The 13,995-nt window shown below is 39.2% G+C and overlaps 1 protein-coding gene across 3 annotated transcripts in view; it reads left to right on the top strand.

Annotated features, from left to right (window-relative positions):
• GSG1L (GSG1 like) overlaps positions 1–13,995 on the top strand; it is a 406,917-nt gene that overhangs the window by 238,561 nt on the left and 154,361 nt on the right. The gene's annotated exons all lie outside the window — the stretch shown is intronic.

Genomic DNA, 13,995 nt, shown 5'->3' with positions numbered 1-13,995 from the left:
ATCTTCAGCAGCTGGGGCTATATAGCCCCTGCCAGAGGGGTTTCTGGGCATCTTCTCCACAGGGAATGGCTTCTCAGGATGATAGCCGAGGCCACTGGCATTGGATGTTATGCTACTCTCAGGACTTTTGAGTTTTCAGTTCATGATCCTGGCATGTCTCTATGAGGGTCTGCAGGGACATTGTTTCCAAGGTGGCATAACTTGCTTGGCACATGCTACCTCCTGTTTTTTCTTCAGAATGACTCTGATTCTGCTAGACTGACTTGTCTGCTTTGTATATGGTAGTTGGTTAACATCCCCAGTTAGTGGGAATGGCTGGAGACTTTTCTAAAGGAGTTGCTTCCCCAGGAAGCAGAACTGGTAGTTTAGGGCAGTGCCACTGCCGTTGCCTCTTGTTGGAAGTTGGTCAGCAGTTGTTTCTGGTGGTGATATGGGTGAGCCCTCTCTCCACAAGGATTTCTCCCTCAATAATGGTTCTGGTAGCTATGCTAGAAGCAGATTATTTGTGGGACACTGTTAATTCTAAGACTCTTGGACTCAAGGTCCTGGACCATCTCCATCAGAGTCTGAGGGGTGATGCTGGTCAAGGTGATAATGGGCAGAGTTGCTGTTTCCATCTTTCCTTCAGTGTCTTGCTGCTTCAGCTCAACTGGCTTGCCTGCCCTGTGAATATCAGTTTGGTAGCTGTGGGGAAGCTAGATCATACAATAAAGAGACTTGTAGCAAGGAGAACAATTGGGAAGTTATTGCCAGATGAGAGAGGATAAGGCCTGAATCAGTGTGGACAGGCATGAGAAATGTTATAGAGGTAAATAAAACCTGTCAACCTCCTGGCTGTGGGATATGAGTGAAAGGGAAAATCAAAGCTCATTCCAAGTTTATGAATCTGGGTGGCTTGTATAATGGTGGAGTCTAAAAGAAATATCCCAGGTAGGAAGAGAGGAGGTTATTTATTTTAACATTATTTAAAATTTTTAAATATTTTCCATGATTCATTTTCTTTCCCTCCACTCTTTCCTCCCCCTCCCAGAGCTGACAAGCAATTCCACTGGGTTGTACAAATCTTATCACTTGATACCTATTTCCATTTTATTTGTTATTGCTATAGAGTGATCTTTCAAAGCCATGTATACATGTGATAAATGATGTCATATGTTTTGCTTTTGCATTTTGTCTCCCATAGTTCTTTCTCTCATTGTGGTTAACATTCTTTCCCATAAGTCCTTCAGGAGTGTCCTGGCTTGTTGCATTGCTGCTAGTAGCAAAGTCCATTACATTGGATTGTTCCACAGTGTTTTACTTTCTGTGTATAATGTTCTTCTGGTTCTGCTCATTTCACTCTGCATGAGTTTATTGAGGTTCTCCCAGTTCATATAGAAAGGAGAGAGGAGGTTATTTAAAGGAAGGATAATAGTGCAGTTTGGGACATGTTAAATTTCTAGGAGTTGGGAGGAGAGGAAATAGGAGGAATGAGTGTGGACAGCTTTTTCAAGGAGTTTGGCTATAAAATGAATAATAGGAAGCTAATTGGGGTCAAGAATCACTGCATAACAACAAAAAGGTCAAGTGTAGGGTTTGTTTTTTTAAGCTTGAAGAAGATGATAGAGAATGGAATATTTCCAGAGGAAGAAACTGAAGATCAGAGAACTAAAGGATTTATTTGATCTTTATGATTCCACCTCCAGGCAGAATACAGTGGGACTTCCCTATTAGAAGACCACTGTGCCTTCATCCTCTGACTCAATACTTCTCCCTTCCAGTTCCTGCTGCCTGTCCTTCTCCCTCTCTGCTCCCATTCTCTCTCACCGGCTCTCTTCCCTTTCCCTCCCCATCACTGCCTCCTTCCTTCTGCCCCATCACTGCCCACTGCTTCCCTCCCACTTCATACTCACTGACTTTTCTCATTGCCACCTCCCCCCAACACTGTCTTGCTTTTATTCCCTCCCTGCTTGCCTAGTTCCCCATTTCCCTCCTCCATCTGTTTCTCTCTTTCTTTTTCTCCTATCTAATCCCTTGTTACTCCCTTCTCCATCTGCTTGCCTGCCATGTCTGTTCATCCTGCTTGTCTCCTTTCTCTGTCTTTCCCTTCACTTTCTTTTCCCATTGCTCCTCCTCCTCCCTTCCCTCTCTCCCTCTCCTCCTCATTTCTCTCCTACTCTATTCTATCCCTTCTGCCTTCTCTTCTCCTCTGACTCCCCGTTAAGAACAAACTAGTCCAAATGCCATTCCCAGGTTTCCTAATTACCCCCAGTCCCTAGTTCCCAGCTGTGAATTTCGTGCTCTCTCCTCCCTGCCAAAGAGCGCCCATAGTACAGCAGTCAAAACAGGTGTCTTCCTCCCCCACTTCTGTTGAAGAGGAAGACAAACAAGGATGTTTTTTTCTCCCCTATGCTGAGTCCTCTGCCTGAAGTGAGTCAAAATATCCAGGGGAGAACTCCTCCAAAAAGATGAAGGCAACACCAAAGGTGCACATTAACGCAGACAATCAAAACTAAGCCCCAGATAGCAAACAGGACTAATTAAAGGAAAAGTAAGCAACATAAATGGTGACATCATTAATTTAAAACAAAGTCACTTACAAGGAAAGGATCCTGTAGCTAAAGACTGAGCCAGGGATAGAACTGGTTTACAGTCGGTAGATTTCAGAGGCGTGGAAGACTCATAGAATCAGAGACTATCAGAGATGGGAGTAACTGTGGTGGTCCTAAACTGATGAGCACACAGGTGAAGTTATTTGCCTAAGATTACACAAGTAGAAAATAGTCAAGGATGTGAATCCAGGCCTTTCTACTTTAAATCACCTTCTTGAACCAACTTATTTTACAGATAAAGAAAATGATTCCTAAAGAAGGGATGCCACTTGACCAGGGTAATACAATGTTAATAGCAAATCTGGGACTAGATCTCCTTACCCTTGATTCAATCCTTTTTCCATTATGCTGATTATTATCCCATACATACATCTGGAAGGGGTGCTAGTCCAATCTGTTCATTCTAAGATGAGGAAACTGAATTACAAGGACCAACTTAAATCTATTTTCATGTTTCTGGAATGTCCCAACTTGTATGGCTCTCCTCTTTCTTTGAACCCTACTGTAGGTATTTTCTATACCCCACAATTTAGGATCTTCCTCTGACCTTTCTAGCTTCACTGCTATCCACTTTGTCCATTCACTGATCATCTCATTCTTGTGTATCAAAATTCCCAACTTGCATTAATGAGTTGGGTACCCCAGACTAAGGAGGGATCTTGATTTTCCCCTTCAGGATGTTAAGGGGTACCTCTGAGATCTTGACGGGTATCTCTTCTCTGATAGTATCAGAGTTTCTGTCTGGCATCTTCTCGTTAAATGATGGTTACTACTTTCCCAATTTCATTGAACCAGTGGACATCAATTAGTTTTTACAAACTGATATTTCCTGAAAAAACATAGTGAGGACAAAGTAGAAACCTTTCATACACTCTTCTAAATACCACCTCAGTCCTGTGCAGAATGGTCTCAGACTGTTGTGGGAGGACAACCCCAAGCTTATAGCAGGGTCTTGCCCCAAGAATAGGAGACTCAAACTTCATTCTGTCTAGAATAAAGAAAAGAAATTTGTTTGAAGAACAAGAGGTTTAAGGTAGTATAATAGATTATTAGCTGGTGAAATAGTCTGGAGACTAATCAGGTAACCTTAAGGCTGATGGATAAACCTAGAAGCTAGTAGAGTAGATTCTCTGGAGCTGAATAGCAGCTCCAGCTGTAAGAGTGTAAGTACAGTGTAAGAGTGGAAGCTTCCACACTGTGTGGATCAGGGTTGGCATATTTATTAGGGTCTGGGGGCTAGTCATCTCCCATTCCAGAGAAATCTTCATCTCTCCCAAAAACCCTGGAAAACAGACCAAATGCAAATGGAGGTGTGTTTTGGGGAAAGACATGTATGTCATAGAGAATAAGGAGCACATGTAGATTTGAGGGATTCTTCTGGAATATCAGAGTCCCCTGGGCTCAGTGCCTTTGTTGGCCCATTGTCCATCTTGTCATCATTTGTCATGTGGGAGAGGTCTCACTGCCCTTCTGGAATGAGAATATGGCGGTGGTGTGGTACAGTGGAGGACCACTATAGGTAATTAATTTTATCTTACAGTTCTGATCTAAAGTAAATGAAGAACAATATGAGTAATTTCTTTTTATTGTCATGCAAAACACGCTTCCATGTTTGTCATTGTTGTAAGAGTAAACTCATACATAACCAATACCCCAAAATAAAACTATAAATACACTGATGTGAAAGATGACTCCAACAGTTCTTTCTCTGGAGGTGGATAGCATTCTGTGCCATAAGTCCTTTAGGATTGTCCCATATCATTGCAGTGCTGAGAATAGCTAAGTTTTCACAGATAATCATCATACAATATTTCTGTAATTGTGTTCAATGTTCTCCCAGCTATGCTTATTTCACTCTGCATCAGTTCCTGCAGATCTTTCCAGCTTTTTCTGAAATCATCTTACATATCATTTCTTATAGCACAATAGTATCCCAACATGTACCATAATTTGTTCAGTCATTTCCCAAATGATGGAAATCCCCAATATGAGTAATTAATAAAGCAGATTTGGCACAAAGCTGATGCCTCGTATAGAATACATAGAATGGTAACTGATCAATCTATAATTCATGCATGACTGATACTGAAATGACAGGTTTTTGCAGTTGATGTTTAACTAGTGCTTCCTGGTGAGAAATACAAGTTTCAGAGTATGAAGGCCTTATTCCTATTACTACCTCTCATGCCCACTGTCTGCCCCCCATCAAAACCAGTTCCTATATTATATTTGTTCTACAAAATTTACTTCTCAAGTAGATATTGCTGTAGCTCACTCTTCCCTGCCTTGGAGCTATGTTGGGTCTGTGAGATAGCTTAGAACTTCATTCCCCATTGTCTCAGCTTGTTGCAAAAAGGGGCATCACCTCCCAGGCCTCTGGTGATGGAACATTCTGACCTTCTGAAGCTTATAAGGTCATACCTATGACCTTACATACATTTTCTGAAATGGTCTCTAATACTCTTCACCCAAAAGAAAGAAAAAACCAAATACAAAGAGGCAAAGAATAGAAGTTCATATTCACTGGCCCCAGGGAGGGAGTCCTCTGCCCATCCAAAAGTTTACAGTGGAGCACTTTCCAATGCAGCCATTCAGGAAAAGCCAAAGACTCATTTTGGCCAATGAGTGCTTTTTAAATACACCCCAATTTCAGATTAGAAGCCAATCAAAAGTTTATCTCTTCACTAAGAGCTTAGTGAACCAGAGCAAGTTATTAAATGTCTACATATCCTCTGAATGAGGGAGCTGAACCTTTCTGATAAACAGAATTATGCCTTTCCAGGTGATCTGGCAGCAGGTAGAGCATAGAGCCCAAGCTCTGAAGATGGAGGTCCCATTGGCCAGGCTTCCATTACACTTGAGTTACTGCAAGAACTCTCTAATTAGTTCCCCTGTCTCCAACCTCTCACCTTTTCAGTCTATTCTACACACCAACTTCAGACTTATCTTCTCCTTAGCAGAGTACTAAAACTCACTCTACTGCTCAGAACTCTTCAGTGGAGGGGGATGAGGGATATATAACTATGGTTCTCTCTTTTTATTCAAAGATATTTTGTTTTCCCAATTACATGTAATAACAATTTTCAACATACATTTTCTGAAATGGTAAGATCCAAATTATCTCCCTCACTTCACTCACTTCTTTCTTATATCTCAGAGATGGTAAACAATTTGATCTGGTATAACTATCATTCTTAACCATTTTTTTTTGTTCTGGGCACTACTTTGGTGGCCAGTGAAGTCTATGAACCCTTTACCAGAATAATATTTTCAAATGCATAAAATAAAATAGGTATAACTACAAAGGACACCAATTATATTCAAATACAGTTATAAACATATTTTAAAAACAAGTTCACAATCCCAAGTTAAGAATTTCTGTTTTATAATTTAAAATTAAAAAGCTGCAATAAAACTTCACCTTTCAATAGTTGCTGTTGACCCACAGCAAGAAGTCCAGAACTTTGCCTAACATTGAAGCTATTTAACTCAGCCTCTTTTTCTCTACCAATTTCCCATTGTGCCCCTCTGCTCCAACTAAACTATTCTCCTCATTCCTTCCACAAATATGTCATGTACATATATGCCTTCATACCTTTGATCATACCCTTCTATCCTCTAGAGCACTCCCTCTCTCTTTCTGCCTATCTAAATTCTACCCTTTCATCAAGCCTCATTTTGAGTCTCACTACCTTGCTGAAGTCTTTCCTGAACACTACATTAACCCAAATATACTTTCCTTCATTCAAGTTTCCTATTAATACCTGACACAGGAAATTTCTCCTGTGGCAAATCTATGCCACTCATTTGGGTACTTTTTACATGTCAGCTTGTGACAGCCCATGTAATTATTATGATTTTGTATTATTGTTCAAGTTGCATATTTTATTGAGTTTATAATAATAATGACTATTATTTATATGCTGTGTTAAGATGTATAAAGCATTTTACAAACATTTCCATTTATCTTTTCAATAGCTCTGAGGTTAGGTGCTATTATTACTTCTATTTTACAGATGAGGAGACTAAGGCTCTCTCTGAGAGGTTAAATGACTTTCCTAGGGTAGGGCAGCTAGCAAATATCTGGAATAAAATTTGAATTCATAACTTCCTGACTCCTAGTCTAGTGCTCTATCCACTGTATCACTTAGCTATTCAATATATTTGTCTTGTTATTCTTGTCCCAAACCTCTGCTTTCTCTTTGACTCTTCTCTTTTCCACATCCCAGTCAATAACCAACTCCTATTGATAGGACCAGAGAATCATAGATTTATAGATGAAGGGGACTTAAATATCCCGAGGCATAGGTTTGGCTATGTCACTTCTTTAGTCGATAAACTCTTGTGGCTCCTCATTACCTCTAGGAATAAATATAAGCTCTTCAGTTTATCATGTAAAGCCCTTCATAACTTAGCTCACCGCTACCTTTCTAGCCTTGTTATATATTCCTTGCCTCTGCCAACTCAATGGTCTGGTCAAGCTGACCTTCTTGCTGTTTTACATATATATTATTCTATTTCCCATCTTTATGTCTTTGTCCTGAAAGTCCACTTTGCATGCCTGAGTTCAATCCACCTTCACGTTACCTCTGCCTTCTATTGGAATAACTGGTTTCCTTCAAGACTCAGCTTGTGACTCCTTCTATATGATGACACATGATTACATAATCCCCCAGCTACTGGTGCCTCCCCAACTCCATCATCTTGTCTCTTTTTTTGCATGGGAGTTTTATATTCCTACATATCTACAGTCTCTTTTGATAGAGTGCAATCCCCTTGAAGTCTGGTACTGTTTCATGTTTGTCTTTATGTCTTCTGAACCTAGCAAAGTGTCTGGCACATAATAGAAGCTTTATAATTGCCTTCTGATTGATTGACCTTAAAGGTTATCTAATCCAATCCCTTCATTTTAACACATGAGGAAACTGAGGCTCTGAGAAAATAAATGACCTACTTAAGCATTTAGGTGGTGAATAGCAAAACTAGGACTCACACCAAAGAATCAATCAGCAAACATTTGTTAAACACTTACTTTGTACAGGTTTGTAGGTTCTCTGACTCCCCATCTAAGTCCAGTGCTTTTTAGCTTATGCTATGATGCTCCCTCCTTTGGGGGGAGCATCATGATTCCATGTCCTTTCTCAAACTGAACACTTCTTTTCTATTCCCGTCTCCATTATGCTAACATAAGTCCTCAATTATCCCTAGGTGGACTAAGAGTTCTACCTGGCTCTATTCTAATGAATCCACTCTCTATACTAGCCTAAACTCACTTCAGTACTTCAAGGGTCTGCGATTTTGTTGGTGTGGACATTCCTACTGCCATTGTCACCACTATCACCACCACCCCTCATTTATAGAAGGCTTTCTTTTGACCTTCATAATAACCCAATATGATAGATGCTATTATCATCCTCATTTTGCAGATGGGGAAACTGAGTCTTTGAATGACTTGGCCAGGGTCACAGAGCTAGTAAGTAAGTGTCTGAGGTAGGACTCCAACTCAGCTTTGATTCTTTGCATTGATGTAACTCCTACCACTTCATCTGTGGCTAGAGCAGTCCTTTGTGGCCAAAAACATTCATCAAATGGGAAACTTTCTGGTGAGGAACCTCTTGGTACTTTAGGCTTTTTGTTGATTAGCAGTTCATCACTAAGCCTAAAAATATATAAAATGTTCTGTTTTTATAGGACTTGCCAGAAGTTATTCTCTGCTGATCTGGCCTTCAGAAACCCCAGGTTTTGGAAAATATCAGGCTGAAAATTATCCTGCATTTGTGTGTGTGTGTGTGTGTGTGTGTGTGTGTGTGTGTGTGTGTGTGTGTGAAGAAAGAGCGAGCGAGCAACCTACATTCTGGGGAAACTCCAAATGCTGAATTTCTAACTTACAGAATTAATAAAGTAGGGAACTAATTTCTGGGATGTTCCCAGGTGGTCTGCTGTTAGGTAATTTGCATTCTGGTAAGCTGGGGGAGCTCCTTAAATTGCCTTCTTATGCACTACCCCCATTTCCATTACTGAAAGCTCCAAAATAGACTCAAGCAGCAGCCAAGTCATGTCCAAAGCAATCTCTCAGAAAGAAGGCTATGGAACTCACGAGTCAGCATGGCGTCTAAAGTAAGCTGAATCTGGAGTTAGAAGATCTGGGATCACATTCATGATCTGCCTTTTTACTGCCTGGGTGGTCTTGGGCAACTGAGACCCTGCTCAGAGCATCCCATTCTTTGGCTATAAATAAGGAGAGTGATCTCCAAATCCCTCTCAGCTCTAAATCCCATGTTTCTGTGTCTCATTTGGAATTAGTACTATACTCCTTAGGCAATGAGGCATAGAGTCTGGCTGCAATCTTCACTTAAAAATGAGTTTATGTTCTAGAACTTTTACATTTCTAAATGCTTTATGGTTTATGGAGGAAAATGCATTTGCCCTCATTAAATCATTACTTTTCACTGACCATTAATTGTTACGCCTCTTATAGAGAGGTCACTTCCTTCTTTCTGTGGGGTTTGGGTATTCATTCAGTGCTTTCCCCTTATTGACTTCACATTATTGCTTTTCGTAGCTTTTATTCTCTCTATCACAGCAGTCCTACTGGGGAAGGAGAAGTCTAATTCAAGAAGGCAATTGTAAAGCATATGAAAATTCAAATCTGAGAGTTATTAAGTATCTGAAGCCATATTTGAACTCCAGTCTTCCTTACTTGAAGTGTACTGTTTTAGCCACTGAACTCAAGCCTACCTGTCTCTGTGTATTTCCAGCACCTAGCAAAGTATATGACTCATAGGTGTACAAAGGATAAAAACACAAAACATGAAATCAGGAAGCCCTGGGTTCAAGTCCTGACTCAGAGACCTGTTAGATATGTGACGCTAAGAAAGTCACCTAACCTCTTTGTACCTCAGGTTCCTCACATGTAAAATGGGATAGTAATAATATTTATCTCACATAATTGTTGTTAAGATCAAATGAGACAACACAGCGTACAGTGCTTTGTAAACTTTAAAGAGCTATATAAATTTGGGGCAGCCAGGTGCTTTAGTGAATAGAGAGCCAGGTCTGGAGTCAGGAGAATGTGGGTTCAACTCTGGCCTCAGATAGTCCTATCTGTGTGACCCTGAATGAGTCACTTAACTCCAATTACCTAGCCCTTATAGTTCTTTTTTGGAGCCAATTTATTATTGAATCGAAGACAGAAAGTAAGGATTTTTTTAAAAAAGAGCTATATAAATGCTAACTATTACTCTTATTATTGTTGTTGTTGTTGAATGTTTTTGGAATTGGACTGAATTATCTAGTAATTACCCACTAAGAACATTATTGCTAATATGTGCCACAAGTGCCACTGGTGTAACCTTCCGTGAACTAACATATCGCTCTACTTTTAATTAACATCTAACCTCAAAATTTCATTAGCTTAATGAACAAATATTGCATCCACATTACCATAAGGTAGAGTACTGATGCCCTGGACTCATAGGGTCATCTGTTATGAGAGTTTCTAGGTTTATAACTACTGAGGAAGACTAACCTCAGGCCAGTTTTCATGGGAAGTGTTTTGGTATGATAGGAAGAACAATGGACCTGAGAATCAGGACACTTGGGTTCTAGTCCATCAATCAATCCACAACCATTTATTAATTACTTCCTCTGTGCTTGGTACTAGAGGATTCAAAGAGAAAAATGAAGCAGTCCTTGCCTTCACGGAATTTACATTCTGAAAATGAAAAAGACATGTACCCATCTAAGTATTCAGACAATATTTACAGAGCAAATCCAAGTTCATTTTGGGGGGAGGCACTAATAACTAGTGCATCAAGAAAGGTCTCTTATAGGAAATGTAACATGAGTTTAGCCTTGGAGAAAGCTAGAAGTTCTAAGATGCAGGGGTAAAGAGAGACTTCATCCCAGAGAGAAAGGAACAAACATTTATTAAGCACCTACTATGGCCCAAGCAGTATGATAAGTGCTTTATGAATATTTCATTGTGATCCTCCCAATAACCCTGGGAGGTAAGTGCCTTTATTGTCCCCATTTTACAGTTGAAGAAACTGAGTCAAACAGATGTGAAATGACTTGCCCAGGGTCACATAGTAAATTTCTGAGGCTGGAGTTGACTTCGGATATTCTTAAGTCCAGGTCCAGCACTTGATTTACTGCACCACTTAGCTGCCTCTTCAGACACAGAAATGGGAGATGAAATATGTATGATGAACAGCAATAATGACAGTACCAGCTCTATTATTAACTTGCTATTTGATTCTGGGTGAGTCATTTTACTTCTCTTGAGTTCAGTTTTGCCATTCCCCAAATGTTCTCTTAAATTTTTGTTAGCTCTAAATCTATGATCCCATTATCTCTCATCTCTGACTCTAGTGTCATTATCAGCTCAGAAAGAGTTTCTAAATCCTCCAGATCCTTACTCATAGACAAAGAACAATGGGCCTTTTGCCACTCTGTTTTAAGAAAAGAAAAGACAAGAACTGTGTCTCTGGATCATTTTCTATGGTCCTGGCTAGGAGTAGGCACCCACACTCTTAACATTTGGACAGCAAAAGAAGTGTGGGCAACAAGATGCTATGAGGACAATGTTTTTTTTTTTTACTGAAAATTTTTATTTAATTAATTTAGAATATTTTCCCATGGTTACATGATTCATGTTCCTTCCCTTACCCCCTGGTAACTGACACACAATTTCACTGGGTTTTATATGTGTCATTGATTAAGACCTATTTCCATATTATTGATAATTGCACTAGGGTGATCGTTTAGAGTCTACATCCCCAATCATATCCCCATCAACCCATGTCATCAAGCAGTTGTTTTTCTTCTGTGTTTCTACTCCCACAGTTCTTCCTCTGAATGTGGATAGTGTTCTTTCTCATAAGTCCCTCAGAATTGTTCTGGATCATTGCATTACTGCTAGTAGAGAAGTCCATTACATTCAGTTGTTCCACAGTGTATCAGTCTCTGTGTATAATGAATGTTCTCCTGGTTCTGTTCATTTCACTCTGCATCAATTATTGGAATTGGTTCCAGTTCACATGGAATTCCTCCAGTTCATTATTCCTTTGATCACAATAGTATTCCATCACCAACATGTACCACAATTTGTTCAGCCATTCCCCAATCGAAGGGCATCCCCTTATTTTCCAATCTTTTGCCACCACAAAGAGCGCAGGTATGAATATTTTTGTACAAGTCTTTTTCCCTATGATCTCTTTGGGGTATAAACCCAGCAGTGGTATGGCTGGATTCAAGGGCAGACAGTCTGTGAAGGCAATGCTGTTGAGAAGGAAGGCCAACCAATAGTTCACTCTTTCTGCATATGCCCAGGGACCTCACTAGGAAGAAACTACTTATCTAGGCTAAAAAGAATGCAATATCAAGATAACCAACAATGAATAGGATATCCTTGTTGGGATTTATAGGTATATGTCTTCTGTTCACTTGAACAGGTAGGGTGGGGTTCCCTGAAATGGCTACAACTGAAGAGTTTTTTATTTTTTTTTATTTTTAAGAGTAGGTTGTGCATATGCAAACAGAAATCCCTGCAATTGGACAGTAGCCCTGATGTCTTGGCAGGCTCAGGACCATAGACAGCTCCTGGTTGCTGTCCATTGTTTGCTGGCATTTTTTTTTTGGTAGGGCCATTGCAGAGCATATTGTGAATAATGAATGTAATTTTCCAAAACTGGGGGTGGGGGAGAATATTGACTATTCAGAAACATGAAAACTGAAACTCACAGATACAGGAACACTTCACATTTCTCAACACATTACACTGTAACTGAGTTGCCAATTTAGGAAGACTACTTTTTACTTAAAATCATGGAATCAGTATTTGAAGATGGAACTGCAACTCCTTTTTCCTAAATTAAGGAGACCAAGGACACATGATTAGTTAGAATCAAAGGCAGGGTTATAAAAATGAAATCATGATTTTAGAATTGGATGAAAACTTAAATGTAATCTATTAAGACATGTTGTCTGTATCACTGACAAATGATCATCTAGTTTGTGTTCAGTTCCAAAAGGTTGTATCCCAGGATGCTGAGTTAATAATTCTGTAAAAGCAGCTCTTAGTTATCCAGGCTAATAACATCGGAGCCATCTTTGATTTGCTTTTTCTCAGATCCCTCATATTCAACCAAAATTTGTAATACCTCTTGGATCCTTCTATCACCACCCCATGCTAGGTCCTTAATATTTCTTCCTTGAACTATTGCAATAGCCTCTACCTTCAATTTTTTCCTGCTTCATTACACACTTCAAATTGCTATCATGATAACTTTTCTAAATCATGCATCTTGTTTGATTACTCCCTATACACAAAACTCTTTACTATCTACCCACTACTTACTGAATATAGTCAAAACTTCTTAGCCTGGCATTCAAGGCTTCTGTCAATCTGATATTATAGCCTACCTATAAAGCTATATTTTATGCTACTCCCATTTACATACTCAATAGTTCAACCAAGCATGATAAGTTATTGTCCCCAAATACACCTACTTCATACAATACATTTTACAGATTACTCATCGAGAATTCATTCATATTGATAAGAATTTACAGAATAAATAAAATTTATTAAGATAATGATTATGATATTAAGATAATGAGGTTATCTTCAGTTACATTAAAATGTATTATCTCTGTTTCGGTTCCTTGGAGACTTTTTTGCTTCCTTCCTTCCTGATTCTGGGGGAGAGGTATTCTGGATAAGTGAACCTTCTGGGTAAGTGACACCTCAAACAAGTGTGGTGCTGAGGTCACTAGGTATGTGCTGCTATCTCTTTCAAAACTTCCTCACATCACAAAGTAGGGGAAATTGCCAAGAGAGGTTCTCTGTCTTGGAACAAAAGACTATTTTGTATTCATTCATCCTGAATGAAATTTAGTTCTTAAGAAAATGGTAAAAAATTTCTGGCTAGCCATAATAGAGTCATTTTTTGATATATGGTCCCTTTGGTACATTTCAAAATCCACCATATAGATAAATGCCTTTTTTACTATGGCTATGTTTGAACTCACATTTCTGTGTAAGCTATAGAAAGCATTTTCAGACAAAAACTCTAAACTATTAGTTAGTTATTATTTTACCCAACTTATAGATGAGGCCACTGAGGTTCAGAGGTTTGTGTAAGGTTGGCAGGATAATAAATTTTGAAGCTATATTTTGAATCTTCTACCAAATCCAAAACCAGTAGTCTTTCCATTATAATATGCTGTACTTGTATTGGGAATTCTTATTGTTCCTGATATGTTCTCCAAACATTAGAATTGTATTCATTCCTTTATACTTCCCTTACAGAAACTTTCCCAAATGAAGTTAATTACATGCAATAACATGTTATTTTAGTCATTTCTGTCCTTAAGTGACACAGAACAACAAAACAAAACA

Source organism: Monodelphis domestica, chromosome 7, assembly GCF_027887165.1.
Source record: "Monodelphis domestica isolate mMonDom1 chromosome 7, mMonDom1.pri, whole genome shotgun sequence".
In the NCBI taxonomy this organism is placed as follows: domain Eukaryota; kingdom Metazoa; phylum Chordata; class Mammalia; order Didelphimorphia; family Didelphidae; genus Monodelphis; species Monodelphis domestica.
Note: the sequence above shows the minus strand (reverse complement) of the source record. Positions and strands in the feature narration are given on the sequence as shown.